Source organism: Rousettus aegyptiacus, unplaced genomic scaffold (genome assembly GCF_014176215.1).
Source record: "Rousettus aegyptiacus isolate mRouAeg1 unplaced genomic scaffold, mRouAeg1.p scaffold_m13_p_16, whole genome shotgun sequence".
NCBI lineage: Eukaryota > Metazoa > Chordata > Mammalia > Chiroptera > Pteropodidae > Rousettus > Rousettus aegyptiacus.
The window spans coordinates 3,886,243-3,911,362 of record NW_023416291.1 but is presented as its reverse complement, the minus strand read 5'-3'; the positions used below and the strand labels follow the sequence as shown (position 1 = coordinate 3,911,362).

Here is a 25,120-nt window from a genome sequence, read left to right as displayed (position 1 = left end):
CGTCTAGGAGACAGAGGGAGCAACAGAAACAGCAATCACACCTAGGTCACTGTGTGTATGATAGAAAAGATCATGTGTACACACACACGCAAGTAGTTTGATTTCCCATTTGCTATAGGAATCTTCCAGGAAAAGCCTTTCCTGTTCATTTGATGTGCCTATACATGCATTTATGAAACATCAAGGGAAGGGAGAATAGTGATTTTTTTGGAGATAATTTAGTTTGCTTTTAGTGAAATACTTTCCTGAGTTGTGTTTTTAAGAGAACAAAAAATTAAAATTAAAATTAAAAAAGACACAGACATTGTTTTGAGATAATCTATTAAAAATCTGGACAGGCCTAGGTAACTCCACTGATTTATTCAATAACTTACGACAAGGGAATTTCAAATTTTATATTGATAAAATCCTGGATGTAGAATAAGGCACAACACCCAAGGTGGCAAGCAAGTAACTACCAAAAACACGACTAAGTAACTTACACAGTGAGAAAACCAAGGCGCAGTTAGCCACTGTTTGGCCTCTCTGATCAGAGGGGAAAGAACTGCCTTTCTCCCTGTGCCACAGCTTGATCCACACAGAGATGGGGCCCTGTGTGGGGGGCTTTCATCACACAGTGGAAAGAGAAACACGTCTCACTGCTTCAAAACGCAGGCAGCACTTGTTATTTCTGTGCCATGTAATGGAAAATGAGTTGAAAGTATGAAAGATCAATCAGTCAAATAATATTTCTTCTTTTAAAAAGATAACACATTAGAAAGCACCACAATGTTATTTCTCATCCAGGAGTGTTCCAGATTTTGGTTAGAACACAACTTAAAATAGCCTGATCTGAAATTAGAAAGAGTGGTGAACACTGTGAAACCATGTGCTCAGGATGGAGTGATGAAGATTCAGTCTTGAAAAGCACCCATGAGTAGAGAATTCCTAATTTTTCTACTGCAGTACATTTGACATAATATTCATAATGAGCACAGTATAATCCAAGGAGCATTCCAAGATTTTAGCAGAACACCCAAAATATTTTGGTCAGAACTATAATAATCAGTTATCACCACTGGCGAGCAACTGTTGATACAATTGACATATTCGCAGCTGTAACGGAAACAGGACAAGCTATGGATTACACTACATTCCATCTGCCTATATTGCTCATTCTCTCACCCTCAAGCAAGACACTTGAATAAAATTAAGAGTGATATTATTTTAGGAAAATGCCGAAGTTGTTCTTGACTAGTACCTGTATTTTAACTTCTATTAGTAGCATATTTCTTGTGACATACTTCACAGAAAATACTGACACCTAAGAGTAGTGCCCCATACTGGGAAAGTTAAAAGCCTGCGCATTTCTGTCATAAATATGTCATTAGATAGAAGAAAAGTTTTCATTACAATAAATTACAGACATCTGGGAGAAAAGTGTCACGTGTATCATAATTAGCTGGTCCATGCTTAATAAATTTTGGTCATTGCAATGTGAGACATTGGTCGAATTTGTCAGAAAGAAAATTCTAGTCCACGTTAGCTTAAATTAGATTAAAATTGCTTCTTAAATTATTTTAAGCATAAAGCAGCAGCTGATTTAACACCCTGGGTCTTGTGCCACCAAATACCACTTCTAGCACCAAGATTCCCATTTCACCACCCAGGTCGATGCAGGGTCTACGTTGGGTGTGTTTGGATGGGAGGGTTATATGTGACTTATTTCATCTGTCATGCTTTTCTGGGCTTGCCAAATTTTCTACAAGGACTATAAATATCATTGCATATGACATATATTAAAATAGGTTTATGTACATATATTCATATATTTACACATATAAATGCATATTATATATGTATATCTGTGTACATGTGTAAATTATAATTAGATGAAACACTTAACAAGACCATTTCTAAAATACTAAAAATAAAAAATACATGTTGAATACCGATAATTATTTTTACATTTGTTCAAGTGGAGTAAGCACATTTTCTTCCTGCTTGGAGACTGAGGCTTATAGATAATAGTGAAACTGCTGAATACAGTGTACTATGTCAAAGGCTAAGGACCAGGACAAGCTGAATAGTAACCATGTCTTCTATACCTAGCACGCACTATGCAATTTATTTGTTTTTCATATATATAGTTATAATACTAGGGTTAGAAACAATTTATGAATCTTTGGATATAAAAGGAAATTGTCAAATGTCAAATAAACAATAGATACATATTTTGGTTCTTAAAAGGCTACTTAAAAATTGGAGGCATGCATACTGAAAACAAGAAAAGTACATAAAAAAATAACTTGACCCAATTGTGTATTTATTCTAGTCAGAAAGTATTCCTGAGAAGTAACTTATTAAGAATTATACTCTCTACTGCTTGATAGACTGCACACAGTAAAAACATACTTGCTTGAATAAATTTTTTATCTAACAGCTTAAAACATAATAATCAGACTAAGGAACTCTACATTATCCACAACGTACTTCACAGGTAATACTGATTCCAGCTGGCATTCACTAAGCAGGCAGAAAATTGTGACAATTATTGAAAATTATTGGGTTTTAAACACAATGTACTGAACTCTCTCCTCTCATCCTCCTCAACCACATGCAAATTATATTAGGTAACTAATATAATTTATTAGGAAACTAATAAATTATGCTGCTTCAGCACAAGCAAGATAGATTTGGGAAAATACTGATTTATATGTTTTTTATTGCTGTTTGTTCCAAAAAATACACATGCCCTTCCCACCCCCCAATCCAAATCATGGTTTTTACTTTTCACTAGTTACCCTATGGTTAACATACTCCATATTTAACTATCCTTACAAAAAAAAGTTATAACTCAAATCTTCATCCTAAAAGAAAGTCTCTCTAATTTCCCTAACACAATTTCGTACTTTTCTCTCACGCGTTTTCAGTGTTGGTCGTGGCTCCACCGGGCCCTGCTCGGGCAGCGAGCGCATGTGTCCCGACTACAGGGCGAGCACTCGGTGGGGCTGGCGTGAGGCACATCCTCTCTGCCCCCAGCAACGCCTACCCACTCACCTGCCCACTACTGGAATTCACTGAAGAGACAAAGACGCCTCAAGCTTAATGACGCAGAAAACAAAAATACCTTATTCTCCTTATTAATTCCATAAGAATTTATTTTTTGCTATTTACTTTGTTTTGTTCTGAGTCAGATACAAGGATATATGGTTAGATGATTAAAAACGTTAAACTAAAAAAATATATAAAACTATCATGCCATTGTAAACGAACTTTATCTTTTTAGTTATTTTCTAGGGCAAACTATGCTTTAAACTAAGCTGGCATGTCATTTCAAAAAAATAACAACAATTCTAAGTGAATTTCTACCTACTAAATTTGACTAATCACAACAACATGCTTTTTGAAATATAATGCTATTTATAATAATAAAATATTCTCAGGAGTCAACAGTTAAGTGAACATTTAGACTTGATGGTACACATTCCCCTGGATTTATTTACCGAGCCAGCTTACATGATGCTCCAATGCTGTTCTTTTTCCATGAGAAAGCGGAAGGCTGCAGTGGGGATGAAGGAAGAGGGACATGGGTTTGGTTAGAGTGCCACATTTCTGCTTGACAACTGGCGCTTTCCAGTCCTGGAAGGATAACCAATGACCTTTCCAGAGATCCTTTCTCATCCTGATATTTATTACCAAGTTTTGCAAAGAAATTGGTGGCACAGTTATCGGTTAGAGTATCCTTCTTTAACTCAGCAAGATTAGGGTCAGAAAGGCCCCCTTGGGTCTCTAAAGCAACAGACTTCCAAACAGCTGTTCAACTAGCATGCAGTTTGCTTGGCTACAATAACCAACTGGGGTTATTAAACCTTGGTGTTAATCTGAACCTGTGAAAGGTTTAGGATGTGAATTCAGAATTGGGGGTTGAGTTCCAAATTTCTGAATTCTAAAGGCCCAGTTAATCCATAGGCCATTGCATATTTAAATGATATTTCTATAATTGTTCCTAAGTGTGAATTTTAGATAAAAACAAGGATTTTTTACCATGTAGAAAGCATGGGTTTATTTTGATCAATCCTCAGGAAATCCTGGATCAGGCCTTCAGTACAGGCATTTTAGTTTATGTATTGGGATAAGTCTTGTTCCATTGCATTTCAACTATCCACTTAAATGCTATACTATAGAAAACAGCAGAGAATTTGTGCGTCAACCAGTTAAAGAAACCCACAATTCCATAGCATTTCTCACTTTCATGGCTTGGCCTTAGCCTTTCTCTCTGCCTGGAACAGTCTCTGTATTCCCACAGCGATCTACTGAAGCCCCAGCCTTCTCAAGGTATGATGGCTCTGAGGTCATCCAGGCAACTTCCAAACTTGTCCTAGCGAGATGCATTCATTCTCTTCTGTTCCCATAGTCAATACCACTCACAAGGTATGAACTGCCTTGTATTTGAGTCAGTTCACTACTTTTCTAGGTTATGAAGTCCATCAGTGCTTGAATTGTGGGAACTACCATGTTGCAGAGTGTAAGATATGCAATATGTACTCAATGAATATATACAAGTAACATATTATTTGAAGTCTGGCTTTAAAACTAAATTACAACCATCCCAAAATTGGTTTTACTCCAGGAGGTCATTTTCACTGATGCTAGGTAATGGGTTTGCAAGTGCTCTGCATACCGATTATCATAGTAGAAATCAATATTAAGCATATTGCCTACAAATCACAACTGAGGGTGTTTGAAACCTCTGGAGGGAAAAGTTAATGTTGAAAATAAGTCAATAAACTCTTTAATACCATTACCGGGACATCATTTTTTTTTTTTTTTTAATTTAGCAAGTGGTTTAAGTAGTCTGACACATAATTTATTTTCAAAGTAGAAAAGAAGAGGTACAAACACTGATCCCTTTGTTATTTAAAAATGTAATCTTCACAGTCTGGTCAAGATTCATGTATAAATTATATATATCATATATACTATATATAAAATAAATCACAGTACAGTAATCATTATCCAAGGCAAAGTAAAATATGTGAATTTGAGATAAGTATAGAGCATCCGAGTGGTAAAGTATATAGACAGTAAAGTATATAGCGAGACATATGAAAATAATAGGCAATGGGAAACAATTTGTATCTTTTTAAAAACTAACTATGGTTATAATACACTTTATAGTTCAGTGACAATTACTTATCTCCAAAAGGAATTATTCTTTCAACAGAAAAACCAGTTTGGTAATCAGTTAAGAAACACAAGGACCACTAGATACAGCCAAACAGGTGCCACTGAGATGACCAGCAGTAACAGAAGCTCTGGAGTCGCTACCAGCACCCGGGGAATAAAGCAAAGTCCTGGCGAAGATAATAAGAAAAAGTCTGGCGATGGCGGAATCCAGGACACAGCCGGGGCCAGACCTGTGGGGACGAGCACACGTGGGGGATCTGCACTGTGCTGCTTTGTATTTTAACTGATTTCCTTCACCCGAAAAACTTCTTAAACTCCCCTTTAAGAACATGAGAAAAGAGATATTTACAGACGAACACAAAATTTCCACTAAAAATTGCTTCAAGGATGTACTTTAACAAGAATAAAAGTGAACAAGTACATAAAATGGCTATACATAAAACAAAATTGAGCATAGGAATTGAGAAATATATGCTGGTAAATTTAATTACTATCAACGATAAAACAGAAATAAACATGTACAAAGAATCAGTGTATATTTCTGCATTCATAATATTAAAATGCCTATTCCCTTACTAAATATTTATCCACTTTCTGCCACCATCTCACACTTTTCTCCCTCACATTCGTCCTTCCTATTTTTTTCAACTCCTATGAAACTCACTGCTTCTGGTAGGAAGCAGACCTGGGTTTCTTTTGGCCGTCAAGAATAGAACATAAATGCCAGGATATCTGGCTTCCTCTGCTCTGACAGTTAACAGTCACATTTCAACCTTTGGCCTAAGTGAGCAAAACCAGTCCTGAGCCCAAGATAATGAGACACTATCAAGGAGGGCAAGACCAAGGGCTAAGACTTTAGCAAACTTCTGGCCACAGCCCGTGAGCCTTCCCTTGTGTTAACAGTGCAAACATCGAGTATGATGCTTATGCTTTATAAAAACTGTGCAACTATAGCATGCTTTCCAGACAAAAGATTTCTTACTTTACTTATTTCTCTTAATTATATGATAACGCATAGTATTCATTTAGAGATTACTCTATTTTCATTCCCTTTGCAAAAAAAGCGTTAAAATACAGTAGCTTTCAAACTGGCATTTACTGATGCCAATTATCTCAGTCCACACTAGACTTGCTTTAGCAATTACTTTCCGTAAGAGGATTCAGTTTCAGGGCAACTTATTTGTTTCCCTCCTAAATCAGGCATAACATTATGAACCGAATTTTCAAACTCTGCTTAAAACTCTGCTTCAAACTGAAATTCATTAATAATTGGGTCATTAGTTCCAGGTTTAAATCACTGGTCTCCTGGACTAATGTTGGTTTTATCATCATACACCTAATATCAATAAAAAAACCAATATATTCCAACCTCCTCAAAGCTGCAATAAATAAAAGTACAGTTCATATACATTAAATGCAATGACATAGTCTCCAAAGTCAATTCTTGAACTAAACTCAGGAATGACAAGCAAATTAACAGACTACTATGTTGGTACCAAAATACCCATGGTGAGAGAATCTTCCAAGTGTGAGCAAAAATAAAGATATGTTTTTAAGAGATTAAATTTATATATAATTTAGTAGGATTAAAGTTAAATTACTTTCAAAATGAATAGTAAAATGAAAAAGTTAAGAATCCAAAGTGTGGCAAGAATGCAAGTTTTGCATGTGGTTTCGGCTCTGGGAGAGAGAGGTAGGCATTCGGCTAGAATGAGCAGCTTATCGCTTTACCAGAGAACATACACAAACAAAAATTAAATCAGAAATTAAACACTCGTATCATTCCCAAAAGCCTTTTGGAGGGTGGGGCTCATGAGTTACACAAATGATCCACTTATTCTTATGAAATTTGCCTATTAAAGAAAAGCCTGGTCTCTATCACCTCTTCAGTTTCTCTTCTCTCCTTTAACACTGTTTATGAGTTATCTTATGAGCGTGGGCATATCATTTAAAATATTTAGTTAACTGAATAACTAGTTGCAGACCTCCTCTAATAACCTATCAACCACAACTGAAATAGGACACCAAAAGCAAAATAAGGAAAAATAAATGTAAATAAAAATAGTTCTAATATACAATTGAGATATACAATGGAAGCCAAATTACACAAAAAGACTAATAACTCACAGAAATGTAAATGTCAATAATTTATCCTAACTGTTCAAAAGCTCTGCACTCAGAACATCTGACACATCCTTCTTACGGCATCAAAGTGACAGTGCCATATGGAGAACAGAATGAAAAATTAACAATGCACTATGTGCTCAGTCAGATGAATGGTACAATTATTAGCAAAGCTGGTGACTCCGAGAAAATAAAACACAAAGAGTCTTTTGGTCTCTTTATGAGCAAATGCTTTCTAAGAGTATTAAAACAGTCATAATAAGATTCAACTCACCCAAAAAAGGGAAGATCCAAAGGCCCTCGAGTTTAAAATATACAGATATCAATAGTCCATATGTCATGTATAATATGAAATGTTTATACTTCAGTGAAGCTGGCTTATAGTGATCAGAGATAGATTCTATTTCAGTTAGCAAAATAGCAATAAAAAGGGCCTGGCTTTTGTGGGCACCAAAAAAAAAAAAAAAAAGTAAAAGCTGATATGCATTGGCTCTCTTTACCAGAGCTCTCGGCCTTAAAACCAGGGTTTTGTGACTAAATTACATACACTGAGAAGTCTGGCTGGATGGACATATAAGGAAAGTGAAGTAAGCTTCATCGCTGAGCATTTTTCTTTCCCAAAGGCTCTGAGTACGTTGTTGATGTGCTCTCTTTTCTCCATTTGTTATGTGGTTTTAAGAGTGTGGATGGACACACACCTGCATCCAATTTGAGTAACATGAACACATGGCCTTGCTGGCAGAAGAGAGAAGCTGGAATGCACAGAGGGTTTTTCTCTTCTCAGAGATGCCGGTTGCCTATCTTCACTGTCTCTTCTTTTATGGAACTAAAGAATACTTAAGATTGCAGAGTAAGGCAGGAAAGATGAGATTTTTTTTTCAAGTTCAACTAGAACCTGAAAATAGCAATAATAATTTATATTAACATAACTGCCGTCTATTCTCCTAAGTCTTTAATGTTAAAGTAAATGACTCAGTTTAAAAATAGCCTTACATGGTGTGTGTATGAATGTGTGAGTGTTTGTGAGAATGTGTGTGTGTGTGTGTGTGTGCTGGTTCTTATTTCATAATATGTGAACTAATGCACAAATAGACTAAATGTTATGAGAGAACATGTATAATCAAAATTTTCATTTTTCAGTATTTCAGAAGTCAACTGAAATAGCTAAAAATTGAAGACTCTTAAAAATGTTTAATATATCTTTTTGAACCAGCAAAACAAAACAAAAACTTCTAGTTTACAACTAATTAACATAAATTGATATTTGGAAAATGTATGCCTATAAATTAGAAGATGAAAAGTATAGATAATATAATATTTTTATAAAATGTGGGAATACCCTATAATTATCCATTCTTGATCAGATTTTACATTTAATTTACTGTAATTCAATTCAACTATTTTTGGAGTGCCGAGCTCTGAATCCCATATTGGACGTAGCAAATGTGAGCTAATAGGCAAACTAATGCACAAACAGATTTCCTATCTCTATATAAATATAACATACACATTATTTTCTCTATACATTTATATGTATATACATACACATATATATTTCTTCTTTCCATTCTCACATAGTATGAGCCTTCAATAAATATTGTGCAGAAAACTGCAGAATTTTACGCAAATAACGAGATTTTGTGGTTTCTACATTTGTTTGTTTGTTTTGGAGAATCTTTAACCTCCAAGACCTTAAGTCTTTCATGGTCTGGCTGTGTGTGTGATTATAACATATTTCTTAAGTTAAACTAAAAAATAAAATGCCATTTATGATTTATTTTCACCCCTAACTTTCTCATCATTTTAGTAAAAGGTAATCAAACTTATCATTTATTTAAATCATCAACATAAAAATCATAGTCATATCTTTTAGGAAAAAGAGAAAACACTGACTTAGCCTCATGACAGTCTGATAATATGGAGACAATAAAATCCACAGCTAGTCTCCTCATGAGAACATGAGGAGTCAGCCTGGCTTAGGTTCACGTATTTCATCACATGTAACATAGTCAGATTCTCTAAGCCTGTTTCCTTTGCTATAAAAGAACATGAGTGCTTCACAGAATAATTATGAAGACTAACCAAAAGAACATATGAGAAGCATTTTAGGACTCTAGTATATATATATAAATGTACAGAAAGAATATATATTAAAATATATATACAAATACATATATTTCTTCCTTCCATTCTCAAATGCATTCTTCAAACTCCTCCAAAATCCACTTTACCTTTTCAAATACAGTAAGAATTTATGAAGTCCCTACTTAAATTATTCTAGATACTATAAGGATGGAAAAGAATTATTAGTTATGTTCTTAATTTTCCAATATTATTGAGGAGGCAAATCACAAACACATGAAATGTTTAGAGAACACCATATAATATTATTAAAATTTTAAAATTGAAGAGGTATGGTAAAGAAACATAGGACTATTAGAAGGGAAAAAAAATCAGAATAAACTAGAAGTTTGCTAGGAAATTCTAAGCCAGTTTGCTAGACACTGGAGAGAGATTTTTATTTTTCCACCTCATCTCTCCAAAGGCCTGAATTTCTACAGTTTTAGATTCTTTCATTAGTATTACTTTTCCTTTGTCTGTAAAACCCATCATGATCTCCAGAAAGCTTGAGTTTCCTCCCTTCATTTCTCTAAGAGGCTGACCTCCCAGCTGTGTGTGTCCTACTTCCATTTTACCACAAAAAAGCAAAAACACACACCACCAAAAACACAATTTGCGGGGGGAGGCCTAAAGTTATAAAAACGATTCCATTTCTAACAATGACATGGCAGTTATATCCTTGGCCTTATCAGAGGGGTACAGTACCCAGTGGTTAGCGTCAGTCTCTGACTGGACACAGAGCTAATGACATGTACAGAGGCACTTTCTGTCACCACCAGCCTCGGGGCTGGTCCAGTAAAAGATTTCTCTTAAATGTGCTTCACTTTTTTTACAGCAAAAAGTTTTGCAATTTTACAAGAGAATTTGTTTCTCATGATCAAAACCTCAGTACAAATTATTTTAAAATTAGAAAGGAAGTAAAAATGGACCAGTATAGTTTGAATGAAATTCACTACTATCTATAACAGCGGTCCCCAAACTTTTTGGCCCCAGGGACCGGTGCTCCTATGAGCATCTAATGCCAGGTGACCTGAGGTGGAGCTGAGGCGGTGATGCTGGTGCTGGGGAGTGGCAGCGAATACAGATAAAGCTTTGCTTGCTCACCTACCGCTCACCTCCTGCTGTGCAGCCTGGTTTCTAACAGGCCACAGTCAACAGCCAGGGGTGTTGGGGACCCCTGATCTATCTATAAGATGTCACAATGGACCCTGGTGGAAATACAAAGCTGGATAAGACTCAAATCCCTGTCCACATTACAGTAAGGAGGCACGATTGTAAAGGAGTAACTATAATTTAAGCCACAATATGATAAATAATACTGGGGCATCCAAAATGTTAAAAAACAATGAAACAATATTCGTTCTTGCTTAGGGAGAGCAGAGTCATCTTCGTTAATTGCCTCATCTTCTCCCTGTTCTTGAGAGAGGGACCCCACCCCAGGGTCATGGAGATAAACAAACACGGGGCACCTACCCCTGAACAGACGAGAATCACAGCCTTGGGGAGAATGCATGACACACAGGGCCACAAGAGTCACACACAGGGGCAGAGGGCACGACTCGTGGCCATGGGAGGCAGAGCAGCAAGAGGGCAAGACGCCCCAGGGCTTCCACTGGAGGATGCCCTTGGCTTGTTTGAATAATTCCATGAGCTGGCAGGTAACGACACAGCTGCTGAGGGATGAGCAGGGACTCTGCCTGGTCCCCTTGATAAGGAGTGTTGTTTGGCTAGGGGACCATGGGAGCAGAAAGGGAAAATTTTTCAGTTAGGCCATTTGAGTCACTCTTGGTTTCACCAGATGTCAAGGCAGCACATGACACTGAACCTTAATTTTGGGACTTACCCCACAATGCAATCTGTATTCAGGGGGTTACATATAATTATTAAGTCAGATGAATAGTGATTCAACAGATACAGATGGAAGAAGGCAAGAAACCACCTTAAGTCAATGCATGGAGAATGGGGAAAGTTGGAAATGTTCAAGAAAGTTAATTTTTTATGAAAGTACATTTCATTGCACAATGGCCCCTGATATGTGTATTCTTCCAATTTTAGTAGATGTGCTACTTATGCAAAAATCACCTTTTCATAAACTATAGATTGTTAGTAGGAAAAAAAATTATGTGTGATTTAACGCCAATATTTGAGTAACTGTATAAACCCTATGAAGGCAAAATAATTTACATGGGAAGTATGAACTGAAAGTTAATGTTTAACTATTATTATAACTTGATAAAAATTTATTTTAGCCATGACTGTCTGTTCCAACTGAGCCCCAAGTCTATATTTATGGCAACTTTGTGGATTAAAACTAAAAACATTAAATCTTAGAGCTGGAGACCATGTTTATTCTAATCGTCCCCTAAAAATTTTGATTTACAGATCATTCCAGCAGCAGAAAATGAACAGCTTTGAGAGGCAATTCACTTCATTCTTAGATGCCAAATCGTGTTCTGTATTGAGCTGGAAGTCTCCTTTTTACAACTTCATTTACTAGTTCAAATGTACTTTCCGAATCTACATAGTCTGTCCTACATGTGGCTGAGAAAACACGAAATGGCTCTGGCAGCTGACATCTAAGCCATGATGTTCCCAACTGAATATGAACTTGATCGCAGGATATTAATGACATGAACCATAACTATGATGGAATAAGATAGAGACACTGCCCCTCAGGGACCATGTCCGAGGTAAGATAGAGACGAGGACTCTGCAACCACGAGACTAAGCAAAACTCTGTTCTGGCTAACGTAAGTGACTACTGCTTCTTTACCAAAGACGATGCCAACCCCACTTCAGTACTCGCGCCTTCTAGATAAAAATTACCCAGATATCCAATCACCAGTTGTCCCCACTTCCAGACACAGAAGGAACTCGACTTCCTTTGACCCTCGTTAGAATCATGCAGCATAATCCCAAACCTAGTGATAAGCCCTTCTCTACTGCCTCTCACCATGCCATCCTGCAGTCTCTATGATGTGCCTTCTCTCCTGCTGCAAAAACTCCTTTGACTACACAATCTATTCCTGGTGGCTGACTGGTGGCCTGTGACATTGCCGTCACACTCCCCAAACCCAACATGCAAGAGAGAATGTAGTGTTACAGTGGAATCGGCACATTCCTAGGAGACCTAGGTCCCAGTCCAGTCAGATGGGATACCTTGGGTGGGTCACCAAATTCTGTATGCCTCAGTGCTAACAACTACAAAATGAAAAGTTTAGACTGGCCTGGTGTTTTCTGACCGCTGAGGGTTTGAACCCCAGAGGCTATGGGTTATTGCAAGGGACCCTTGAGTTGATGTGACAACTCGATCAGTGTATACTGAAACTACAGCTACTCTAATAGGGGGTCTTGAACCCTTCATACTTGCTACTGGAAAACTGGACTCCTTGTAAAAGTTCATGTAACTGTAACCCTGCAAATGAACGCTGTAGCGCTGATGTAAATTCTGTTCCACCTTGGAAAGTAAAGAGAGTGTGTGGGGAAGCCCACAGAGTTTCTGTCAGTGCAATGGTAGGTGAAGTATCACTAGCAATCTAAGCCCCAAATGCAAAGCACAAAGCAACTTGATAAGATGCCTGTAGGAGTCTGAGACCCTGGCATGGTACATGCTGCACAGAACTTCACTCATTTCCAGTTATGCTCAGAGCCATGATAGAACTACTGAGACTAACGGGCGGGTAAGTTCTGTGGCCAAATGCAAAATCCTACCCTGGCTTGCTAAGAAAGGGAAGCCTCCCTTGGAAGAGTTAATTCATGAGTTGTAAGGTTGATTATTATAGGCATACTTTAAGTAAGTCATTACGGTTTAGAATTTTTTAAATCCCCAATTTAGCCTGGAATTAACCTTTGCATACAATATCTTATTTTTCCCTCCAGATTCTCGAGCTTTCAGCCATCGTTTTTTATATACTACTTTATGAACCTAAAAATTGTCTCCTGAATGCAGTTTTTGTGCTACATTTAGCAGAAAGATGCTTCCTGTTCTTCCTCTGTAGATATCCCTCAATGGGTGCAGTCTTTACGCACCAACACTATGAACAGTCTTTCTTTAGACACAGCATCAGAAAGAGCTTCCCATTCTGTTAGGGGAAATTTATTTGATTTATGTGAATATATTAAAGGGAACTTGAATATCAGCATCTGTTCTTTAGACCATTAGGAATTTACCCAGATTGTTGTTAATCATTTTCGTGCTTTTGCAATGGAATCAATGCTGGTCAAAACCTTGACATGATTCAAACAAAATAGCTGCAGCTTTAACTGCTTCAGTGGAAATACATTAAAGTTAAAAATTTTTTTAAATATATTCATTTACTGGCTTTATAAAAATTCAGGATAGGCCTAAGGATACACCTATGTTTATATTGCATAAAATTATTATTAATAATAAATTATCATTCAAAAAATTACAGCAAAAATTTAAAAATTGTTATCTGGCAAGTAATTTGAGTGCTTGGGAAAAATCTTAAACAGATAATTTAATTGAATATTTTTAAAAACAAATTATTAGATTGGCTAGATTATATTATGTATAATACATAATATCATATGTAGGTATATGTGTGTGCTTATTATGCATGCATAACATTGAAGAGGATGCACCAGATTGCAACCTGACAAGAAGCCTACCAAAAATACCAACTTATTCTACCTATGAAAATTGTTTTTATTTTTATCTCAGACTTATGTCTAGCACTGTTCTTGAGATTTACTAGCAGAAAAATGGATGACCAAATTGATGACCTCCCTTTAGTTAACATTTTATGTCTTTAACATCACATTTGGGCAAAGCTCAGATGTAGTAAATGCTTCTCTCAGTATTTTACTGCAATTGTCTGAAGGTCACTATCCACATTCCAATGACCAAATTCAAAGGATTTTTGTCATCACTCACCACCCCGTACCTCTGGAAAAGCTGGAATAATTTATCAATTATTTAAAAAAATCTTATCCCCAGCCATATCTGCTCTCCCATTGTCTTAGGAAAGTTATAGCCTTTCCAAGTCCTTCACTTAACTTCCTGCCTTCTGCATGTAACATTTCTCTCTCGCGTGTTTTTATCACCTCCACCTCTTATCTTCTTTCCCGTGGAGGTGACACCTGCCATGACCTTATATCCTGATGATTTCAAATTTATTTCTGCAACCACCACCTTCCTTTGGAATTCTTGTCCCTTCCCACCGCTTGTCCATCCCATGACTTGGAAGACTTCTCAGCATCTCAAATTTGATTGATCCAGACTGAACTCATTATCTTCACTCTAAAATATATTACTTTGTGACTTACAGACTTTTGTTAATGGCACTACAACCACCATAACGATGCTCAGGGTTAAAAAAGCTACGGCGTGAGACCGCAGCGCCACATGTTCACTCTGCTGTCTTCAGGAAGGCTCTCGGCACGGGGCTTACCACAGTACATCCCAGCAGCGTCTCAGCCCACGCCCGGCCTAAGCTCACAGCGGCACACGGCTGTCTTCCCGCGGCACGGAGCGAACCAGCCTCGCCAGCCACTCGGCGCGTCCCATGTCTTACCTCACCACTGAGCAGTGTGCAGACCCCATCGTCCTCTTTGACATGACCTCACACTATCTTTTTTATTTTGGTATCGTTCACAAATACTTCCCCTCCTCCGCCCCCAAATACCTCACATAATAACTTAATGAGACTGGTACACTCTGAATATGTTCTATGATGTTCTGTCTCTGTGCATTTCCTTATATAGAATTAAATTACTAAAATTGGAAGAAATTACCTCCATATATTTTAGGCACAAATTCTAAAAAATGTAAAACAGCTGAATCTTATTATCCCTTCTAATAATTTGTATCTAATAATTTGGTTCTATTTTAGATTAATTGAAAGCATGTTGTATTAGTTTGTATGCAAATGAATGCTGTGTAACAAATCAGCACAGACTTACCACAGGAGTATCACAACATGGACAGGTTCTCTGCTCAGGGTCTCACGGGGCTGAAAGCAAGGTGTTGGCTGAGGTTGGGGTTCTCTTTGAGGCTCCAGGCCCTCCTTCGAGCTGTGTTTGGGCAGAATCCATCTCCTCATGGTCGTAGGACTAAGGTCCCTATTTTCCTTTTAGCTCTAGACCATGGATCACTCCCTTCCCCTAGGTGTCTCCTGCAGATTCTTGCCATGTGGCTGCCATAAGCCATTGCACAACATGAATATTTGCTACAATATGTGTCACTGACTTCTACTAATGCAACCAGCTAGAGAGAACTTCACTTTGAAAGACTTCACGTGATTAGATCAGGGCACAGGCTAACCTCCCTATAATAAGTTCAACTGATTTGAGACCTTAATTACAGGTACAAAATCAATTCACAATAGTACCTATATGGAGTTTGAGTGAATAACCAGGAGGAAGCATGTAAACGCCAGGGGCTGGGAATCTTAGGGATTCTGTTGACACTGTTGACATATTTTACTATTTACATTTTTACTATTTACAAATTATTACTATTATAAGCCAATAGTCCCATTCCGGGGTCAGGAAACAGAAATCTAACATGGTAACACAGTTCTTTCCATCAAATTCTTGGGTACTGGTGTTCAATGTTTCACTATCATTTGAAAAGCACCCTGTAGTGTGTACCCTTATAGGTGAATCTCTACGTAATTTCATTATGACTGATTTAGAAGAAATTCTTAGAAGAGAAATTGAGGGGCCAAAATATACACACCATTGTAAGCCTTCTAATTTGTATTCACACACCCTCCAGAAAGGTTATGCCAAGTCACAGCAGGTCGCAGATCCCCAGCTGTGCTGTGCTTGAGAATGCGCTCCTTCACCCTCATGATGGTGGGCATGTTCTCAACCCCTCTCGCTCTCGCTCTCGCTCTCTCCCCTTTCCTTGACTCTCTCTTCCCTACAAATACACATCAATCACCTACTAAGGAGATACATTTAAAACACAAGAGAGAGTTTTAAATCAATTTGTCCAGGGTTTACTTAACCTGACTAAAAAAAGAATGAATTAAATCTAGGGGGCTTGTAAAAATCCAAATTTCTGGGTCTCTAAACACAACCTTTAAGGGAAGGCACAGGAAAATTTATTTTTAAGAAGTGCCAAGTTTTTTCCTTTTATAAGGCAGAGAAGGAAAAAACCCAACCTATCCTTGGAAATATCTGTTAAAATGCTTAAAGAACAGCAAGGCATGGATTGTACAATGCACTGCTATCAAAAAAAAAAAAAAAACAAGAATAATATTTATGTGCTGTCTTAAGCATATCAGTGAAGCAAGTTTACTGTTCTACAGAAAATGTCAGGTTTCCTGGGTCTAATACTTAATGACTTTGAAAAGCTATTGCTTCAAGGACCTGCTTTGTCTAAACTTTGAGAGTGAAATTTATTAGAAAGTTCAAGAAAAAGCAGGTCAAACTGGTATCACTATTTCTTTTATTTATTTTACTTTCTTTGACACAAATTGATGAATGAGAGAACAACAAATTTAAATCGGTGAAGCAATTAATGTTTTTCTCACTATGTGAATATTTGAGTAGGAAGTAGCTATGCTTTACAAGATAATATGTATTCAATATTTATGAAACATGTATTAGATTTCTACAATGTACCAGATTCTATGTAAATTTAAAATAAAGAGGTGAGTGTATAGTTTCCTGCAACAGAGAGCTCACTATCTGATCTGGGGACAGATTTATTTTTTAAAACATTAATATAAGATAATAACACACTGCAGTGGAAATGTATTCAAAGTACTGTAGGACTACCGAGAGCCCAGATCAAAGACAACCAAATGATTGTACTTAGAACATTGTTCAAAATAAAGAGAAGCTCAGTTTCATTTAAAAATCTAAATGCACAATCAAAAAAAATGGTAATTTGCAAATTAATTTCATCTATTAGCATATTTGAATTACATTTCTAAAAAAAATTATATATATATATAAAATCTTAAAGCCCTATAAAGGCTGTTATTTCATTTACACAGACAAGCGGCTTCCGTTAGGGAGGTAGTATCTCTTAGTGACACTTTGTCCTGAGCAAGCAGCATTCACTAAACTATTTATTTTAAAGCAAACCTGGTTGGCTGTATAAAGGAAACAGCACCAGAATGAACTATCGCGTGGACGATGTCTAATTTAAAGCCATAGGTGTATGTCTGTGTGCTCACCGCTAGTCTAAAATGTGTGTAATCAACTGTCTTTAATGCAGTGAGACATGCTCGTCTGGCCTCAGTACAGCTTTCCTTAGTCTGTAAATCTCACGCACCAACACTACCTAAATCAGCTCCTTAATCTAAACACTTGCAGTTTATCTATGTAAATTATATTTTTAGTTGTCCCATGACATATTCAGAACTTCTCTATCACGTTAGCCCAGAATATGAAAGAATGTGTTATATAAAACTCTGTTGTTTCTTCCCTGTAATAAATCCTTATCTGCAGAATGCCTATGAATATTGGCTTTCAGTGAGATCGTTACATTTGCAGCAATAGTTCCTTAATTAAAATATGATCATCAACAATCATGCAAATTTTCAAATATTTTAACATCTCTGTCATAGATTCCTATTCAGCTAATTTTGTCTTTCTTTTAAAATTATTCACTACAGTTCCAAGTAGCCCTTATCAGTTATAACTAAAGGAAATTTTCAGAATAACATTCCAAGAAATAATTCAAAAAAGCAGTGTCTTTTGGTGTATTTCAAAGATAAATTTGTGAGGAAACCAGAACACTTTAGAATGAGTTAGAGTTCTTCTGTTTGTATAACTCCCGATGTGTTAGCTAATCTTGTTTTAACAGTGGCCAATAATGGTGCTTTCACTGCTTCCTCTCAGAAACTAGGTCTACACAACCATCCAAACTAAATGGTTTTGCAAATAGACAGTGAGTTGGAAATAATACGAAAGTCTCAAGCCAGAGGATTTGGGGGCTCCGTGTAAATATTTGACTACTAGAATATTCCAAATGAAGCAGATACTTGGGCAGCACTCCACTCCGCTGGAACTAAATCTGGCAGAGGCTCCCTTTGTGTGACAAATGGAGTAAGTACAGTGAAAAGGGGCACATACTTGCACGGAAGCACATCGCTGCTAGGGGTAGAGACCAACTGCAGATTTTTGAAAATTCTTATATCGTTATAAATACACAAAACTTTTAATAAATATTTTCAATGGAAACCCAGTGAAAACCCATGAGAATTACTAGCTGATGGGAAGGTTTAGAGGAGAAAGAGGTGGGGCAGGAAGAGATGGTGGGAACTTTGGGACATGGGTTGATAACTAGTAAACATTTTCATGGGTCTGTTGCCAAATAATTTGCGAATTACGACTGTACTAACAAACTCTTTTGGAAATTTTTGACATGAAAGTCGTATTTATTTCTGAATTCTGTAGATGACCTGGTCAGAAAAGATTCAGCTAAGAAACTGATTTACCAAACATCCATTTAATTATAAAAGACTTCAGTAGTAATGTGCTTTAAAGTTATGGATTTAGAAATGTTTATAATATATAATATTTTCAAACAAATAATAAACCATTTTTATTATTTGTATGTAATTACAGGCATCCGTCTTTTAGTTCAAATAGCTAAAGACTTCAGTGTACACCTGGAATATGCATTTCGTATTTTTGAAGGTTGCGTTTTCTACCCAATGCCAAATCCAGACACTGTCTTGGCATTGTAGTTGATAACTAATGCAGTAGCTGCTACATTTTTTGATCCAGATGATCAGAACTACTGAGATAAAATGAAAACCTCAGGGCTAAATAATGTGCTCACAGACTCCTAAGATAACTCTCAGAAGACTAGAAATTTCTCTGTGAAATCAAGTCACTCCTTGAAATCAAAATTTTTCAGTTTTACTCTCTGCCCCTCTCATCCTCACTGCAACTGACTTCTTCTCTGGTAATATATCCCACCCTCACTCTATTTCCCTACATCGTTTGTTGCCTAAATCTGAGTCATCATACTTAAGCAGAATTTCTTCTCTCACCATTAAACTATTTCCCATGTGATTCAACTCATTTTATCTGTGCTAAATATTGGATGATTTAGCATTTTCTGCCATCTATAAATGTACCATCTACTAGATATCAAAAGAAAAGATTAGGAAAGGACATATAATTATATAAAAGAACAGGTAAGCACATAGAAAGTACTAAATTCTACAGAGGTTGGAAGGAAGAGACTATATTCAATTTGTTTAGGAACTAAGAGAAGACTACATGGATACAATGAGACTTGAACTGGACTTAAATATAAATAGATCCCACAAATTAAAGAGAGAATGGTTTACGGTAAAAAAATAAATAAATAAATAAATAACGGAAAAAGGGATCACACCACTGTCTGGGTGAAAGTCCTCCCTGAAAACCTATAACCGCACAGCCTCCAGAATCTGATGCAAACGCAGGAACACAGGATGTAAGGTCCTGCATCGTCTAGGCCCTGCCTGCACCTCTGCCCCTCGTCTCAGCCCGGCCTCACCCTGAAGACTGTGCTCTTGTCACACAGAACTGCGCGTGGTCCCACGCAGAAGAGAGCGCTCTTGACTTCGGACCATTTACTCTACAGCTGCTGCTGCTCAGAACGTGCTCGAGTTCTCCTCCTTCTGCTAAGTTTCCCTCTTTACCACCGGCCAGTCAACTCCTACGCACCCGCACAAAGCCTGCCACACACCTCATCTCCTCTGGGATCCCCCCGCGACAGCTGTTTTCCTTGAACATGTGTTCTGGGCTGTGCATGTGCTCATTCCATGCATGCTCTCACAGGTCCCAACAAAGTGTCTCTCCCACTGCAGGTTCTTATTTATCACCTTTTAACTCTTCGCATGCGACTGGCGCAATTACTTATTGTGCTTAAGAAGAATCATTTCTATTTATTTTTACAAAATACACACACACACACACACACACAGTTGAGCACATGTACCTAATGCACCTACATGTGTTGTTTCGAAGTTCTCACTGTTTCCTACTCTCACCAATACTATGTATTTACAACCCACCTGTGTTGCTCTGACTCCGTGTGACCCCTTATTCCCAACTGCTGTATGTAGTCCATGGCATGATCACTCTCCCCATGCAGTCTGAGGCGCCTTGACAAAACCTGCCATTACACGTACACACACGTGCACACGCACCTATATTCATACTCATGTACACACACTTGCATGCACACACCCATGCAAATACACACACATACACATACACATACACATACACACTCACCTCACACGTGCACAAATGATGCGATGACAATGCTCCTACATGCCCCGTTTTGAACACTGCTCTCCAGAAACGGTGGGGGGTCCCCAGAGCCTCACCTCCCTGCCAGCGTTTGGCATCATTCGGCTTTCTCGTGTTTCCAATGTAATGGCAGGTGAGGGAGCCTTACTAGAACAGCTCCTTGACTCTTGTGCTGGATTCTGTCTATTTATAGCCTGGCTGGCCTGTAAAACCACAGAGGCCATTAAAACAGAAATTCACGAAACATATCTGAAGAATAGAGATTTCAAGAATGCAAGGCTAAGAGTGAAAAAGAGAGAATATTCTCAAATTCATTAAACTAGAAACTGGCTAAGGTAACACAGATGTAATACAAATTCAATTCTAATTCCAGGCTCCTTTCCACATAGCAGAAGGCAATATATTTACGTCTCCTGTCAAGACTCATGATAAATATAAATATGTTTTTACATATTTCACTCTTTTGGTGACAGTAATAATCAATGGCCCAAGGCCCTTTAGGTATCTCACTAATTCTAACATGCCTCTGAAATGTGGAGTACTACTTCTCACAGTATCAGAAACAGGAAACAGGCCAAAGTGAGCAGTTAGGAAGCTGTCTTTGCATGGGTCGCCTGAGCCTCTTGGCCTGAGGTTTCAGGCTCGGGGACTCTATCTGGCTCCGCAAGGCTCTGCGCATCTGCTTTCCTTCTCCAAGGTCCACGACATCCAGTCTACACACCAGCATGGCCTGCTAATTCAGGGATGCCGTGATGCCCAGGGACTTCTGTTTGCTCTATTCTGACCTTCTCAGAGTTCTCATTAACTTATCCCTTCACAAGGTAGTTTTGAAGTATTTTGTAATAAACCATTTAATCTGTTTTTCATTGATTTACATCTTGCTCATTCTAAAAGGAATTTTAAGTGGCCAACAGTGTATCACTTTTTATTTCAATGACATATCAAATTTTACATCCTGTTCCTATGAACAGGACATTTTTTCCCCTCATGCTCTTTGTTCCTTCTTAGAGAAAAGGTCACAGTGGTCCTCCATGACAGGGCCCAGCGATAGCCTCAGGGTATCACTGTGTTACACATACATCAGCTTTTCTCAGAAATCTGCAACTTTATCCTTCACAAAACTAAATAGGATTCTTCCTATACTCCAGCCCGCGTAGCAGAGAATTTCTAGATCTGTGTGGCCTGACTGGAAAGAGCGGCACATGTGTGGCTGACAGACTTGAAAATCAGGGAACTATTCTCTCTCTTGTGAATTCCACTCAATGCTTTGGAGCACTTGATAGCAACTCTTCAATTCCCTTGTTTGTAACTTATAGTAATACACTTGTATATTATTAACAATTGCTTAATGAACACACAAACCTTTTACAAAGTTATGTGCAAGATGCAGTTCTTTCAGTATTTTACACACATAAAGGGCTCGTACCTTCAGTCAACTCTCTTAGGCGGGCGCTGGTATTATCTCTGCATTACAAGAGAAGACCTCAAGGTCAGATTGGATAACCAACTCCCCCACTCCTACACAGCTTGTCAAGGATTCTAACCCTGGCAGTCTGGCTACACACTCAACGGTCCCGGCATGTTTTTAAGTAAAGGTCCTAAAATACAACATACTCTTACTGGTTTCAGTCAAATTACTATGTAACAGGAAAAGCATACTCTGTGAAAGGGAAGAGAGATGCTACTCCATGAAACCAGATCCTATGATGTGGCTTTCTCCACTTTCCTAGTTAGTTTTGCTCCAATGAGCTCCTAAACCTGTTCCATGGATCACAGTGCTACAGGAAAGGCTGGACAAACCCCCGACCCCTCACCACCCTGCCTATCTTAATTGTCACTGTCACTCAATCTCTTTGAACAAAAAAATACATATTTTTACATATTTCACTCTTTTCACTCAAAAATAGAATATATTATGTCATAAATTAAAAGCACTTCAAATTTCATCCAAGAGAAAACTGACCCAAATCTAACAATCATGGCACCAAAGCTTATATGTCTGTTACTCAGTTATTTGGTGTAGAAACCTAAAAGTAACCTTTCCACTGTCAGTATCTCATATATTTCTTAAAAAGACAATAACACATCGTTTACCTTTTTAGTATAAAGAGGCCATGTCAATAAACACTCACCATGTATCGTCTGCCATGACAGGGACTGAGAATGACAACATGAATAAGGTAATGCCTAGCCTCTAAAATATGTACAGAAAACAGAAAAATTAGAACTTGTTATAGATTCTGGAAACCTATGACAGTAAACCAAGGTTTTTTTTTTGTTTTTTTTTTTTTAAGAATTTATTTGTATTAGAAGCACAAGATGCAAGACTTAATTTTTTAAATAATAAAATGGCAATAAAAATTTATTTTAACTAAGGATACATACTAATAGAGACTTTCTTTTAGGTTTTATTGAATGAAAATAAAAGGACTTGAAGATCTAGATTGCTTTCCAAGATCAGGTTAAAGACATTTTGAAAATAACTTTACTAACTGAGTTGACACATTTGAACAATTTATTCAAATAAAAATTCTATAGAAAATTATCTAATTTCAGGCCTGATATGTTGGAAACAATACATTTTTGGATGTTTCTGATAGATTTATGTTTTGATCTTGTGCTCATTTGAACTCCCACATTATCCATCAGCGTAACCACGTCTCTCAGACAGAAACAATGTAGTGATGTCATGGTAAGAACCAGAAAGGCTTTGAAAACAGAGATAACAAGCATGTTCTGTCTAGCATACATCACAAATACAGAGTCAAACCAAATGGAGGAAAATCTGTATTAACCTCGTGACCTCAGTCTGCAGTGCTCACAGCTGGTTATTACTCATTCTTCAGATCCGGCCTTGCAATCTCTCCAGCGAGGCCCTCCCTGATACCCTATCTAAAGCAGGCCTTTCATATTCTTGTAAATAAACCTGTATGTGAATAATGCTGCATTAGTTAGCTCTGGCTACCATGAGAAGGTAGCTTGGATGGCTTAAACAGAAATGTATTTTCTCACAGTCCTAGAGGCTGCGAGTCTGAAATCAGGGTGCCGGCATGGTCTAGTTCTGGTGGAGTTTCTCTTCCCGGCTCACAGATGGCAGTCTTCTCACTGTGTCCTCACAGGGTGAAGAAAGAGCCCTGGTGCCTCTCTCTTCTCACAAGGCACCAGTCCTATCGGATTAGGGCTCCACCGTTGTGACCTCATTTAACCTGAATCACCTCCTGAATGGCCCTATCTCCAACACAGCAGGAGGAGGGGTTAGGGCTACAGCACAGGACTGGCGGGGGGACAGGGGGGTTCACAGAGGAAATTCCGTTCATAGTACCACCTTTTTTTCATCAACTAATAACTTATTTATGTGATGACTCTTTCCCCAAATCAATTTTAAGCTGTGGGGATCATGGACTCATTTGCCTTGGGTAGCACTGAACACCCAGCGCTCATCACAGGACCTGGAATAAATCACTCTGGTTGAATCTTCAATGAATCCAGTTAAAGCGGTCGTGATCTGCACGATCCTCATAGGGCACCAAATTTCCAAAATTCATCTGCTGATGAAAAGCATTCTCCACACTAGCTTCAGGATTTATGTCCTACATATACCTCTATGCATACATTATTCTTTCCCATTTAAACCTTTAAAAACAATGTAGTGCAAAATAATGTCAACTGATCATTCAATTCACATAATGCCTGCCTTATTAATGTCCAACTTTAATCTTTTTTATGAGGGAGCTTTTCCGGAGGTAAGAAGTACAGATGAAGAAACGGTAGTGAATAGAGTTTGTCTTTTGATTGAAGGACAAAAATTTGTTGTTTTAAAAGTCTCAAAATAACTCTCATAAAGAATATGGAAAATTAACTGCATCGATTAAATCAATACCTCACAAAAAGTAAACCTATTTATCTTGGACTGTTCAGCCTCAGAACATAGAAATGATCTAAGCAGTATCTGAACAGAGGGATTTGTGGCCCTGATTATATCCGGCACAGGTTGAACAAAGCACTCCTGTGATTTATCTTCCTATCCTATTCTAAAATTTCAATCTATGTATTTTGAAGTTCTATAGTCAACTTTATTCAGTTCCACCAATAATTTCAAGGTTACATTTTTCAAATTTATCTCAGACAGGCTGCATTACTTATACTGAGAGGAACATCTGGTTCTAAGACTCTGAGACACCCAGATATAATGCCAAAACTGCGGAGCTGCACTGACACGAATTTCAGCCTTAGTGTTATCACTTTTTATAAACTAAATCTGTTACTTTAATTTTCCTTTTTACCCATATCAAAAATGAGGCTATTGTTAAAATTAAATGAGAAAATTCGCATAAAGAGCTTTTCAACTGCAAAGAACTTTACAAAGTTAGGCAATTATTGTACTTATTTTACCGAAATGCTATGAATTAATGCACTAGCTTAAAGGATTTATGTTCATAAATTTGTATGATGTGTTAGTGGCAGAACC

The 25,120-nt window shown here is 37.5% G+C and overlaps 1 long non-coding RNA gene across 1 annotated transcript in view; it reads right to left on the bottom strand.

Annotated features, from left to right (window-relative positions):
• LOC107518505 overlaps positions 1–25,120 on the bottom strand; it is a 559,217-nt gene that overhangs the window by 160,575 nt on the left and 373,522 nt on the right. The gene's annotated exons all lie outside the window — the stretch shown is intronic.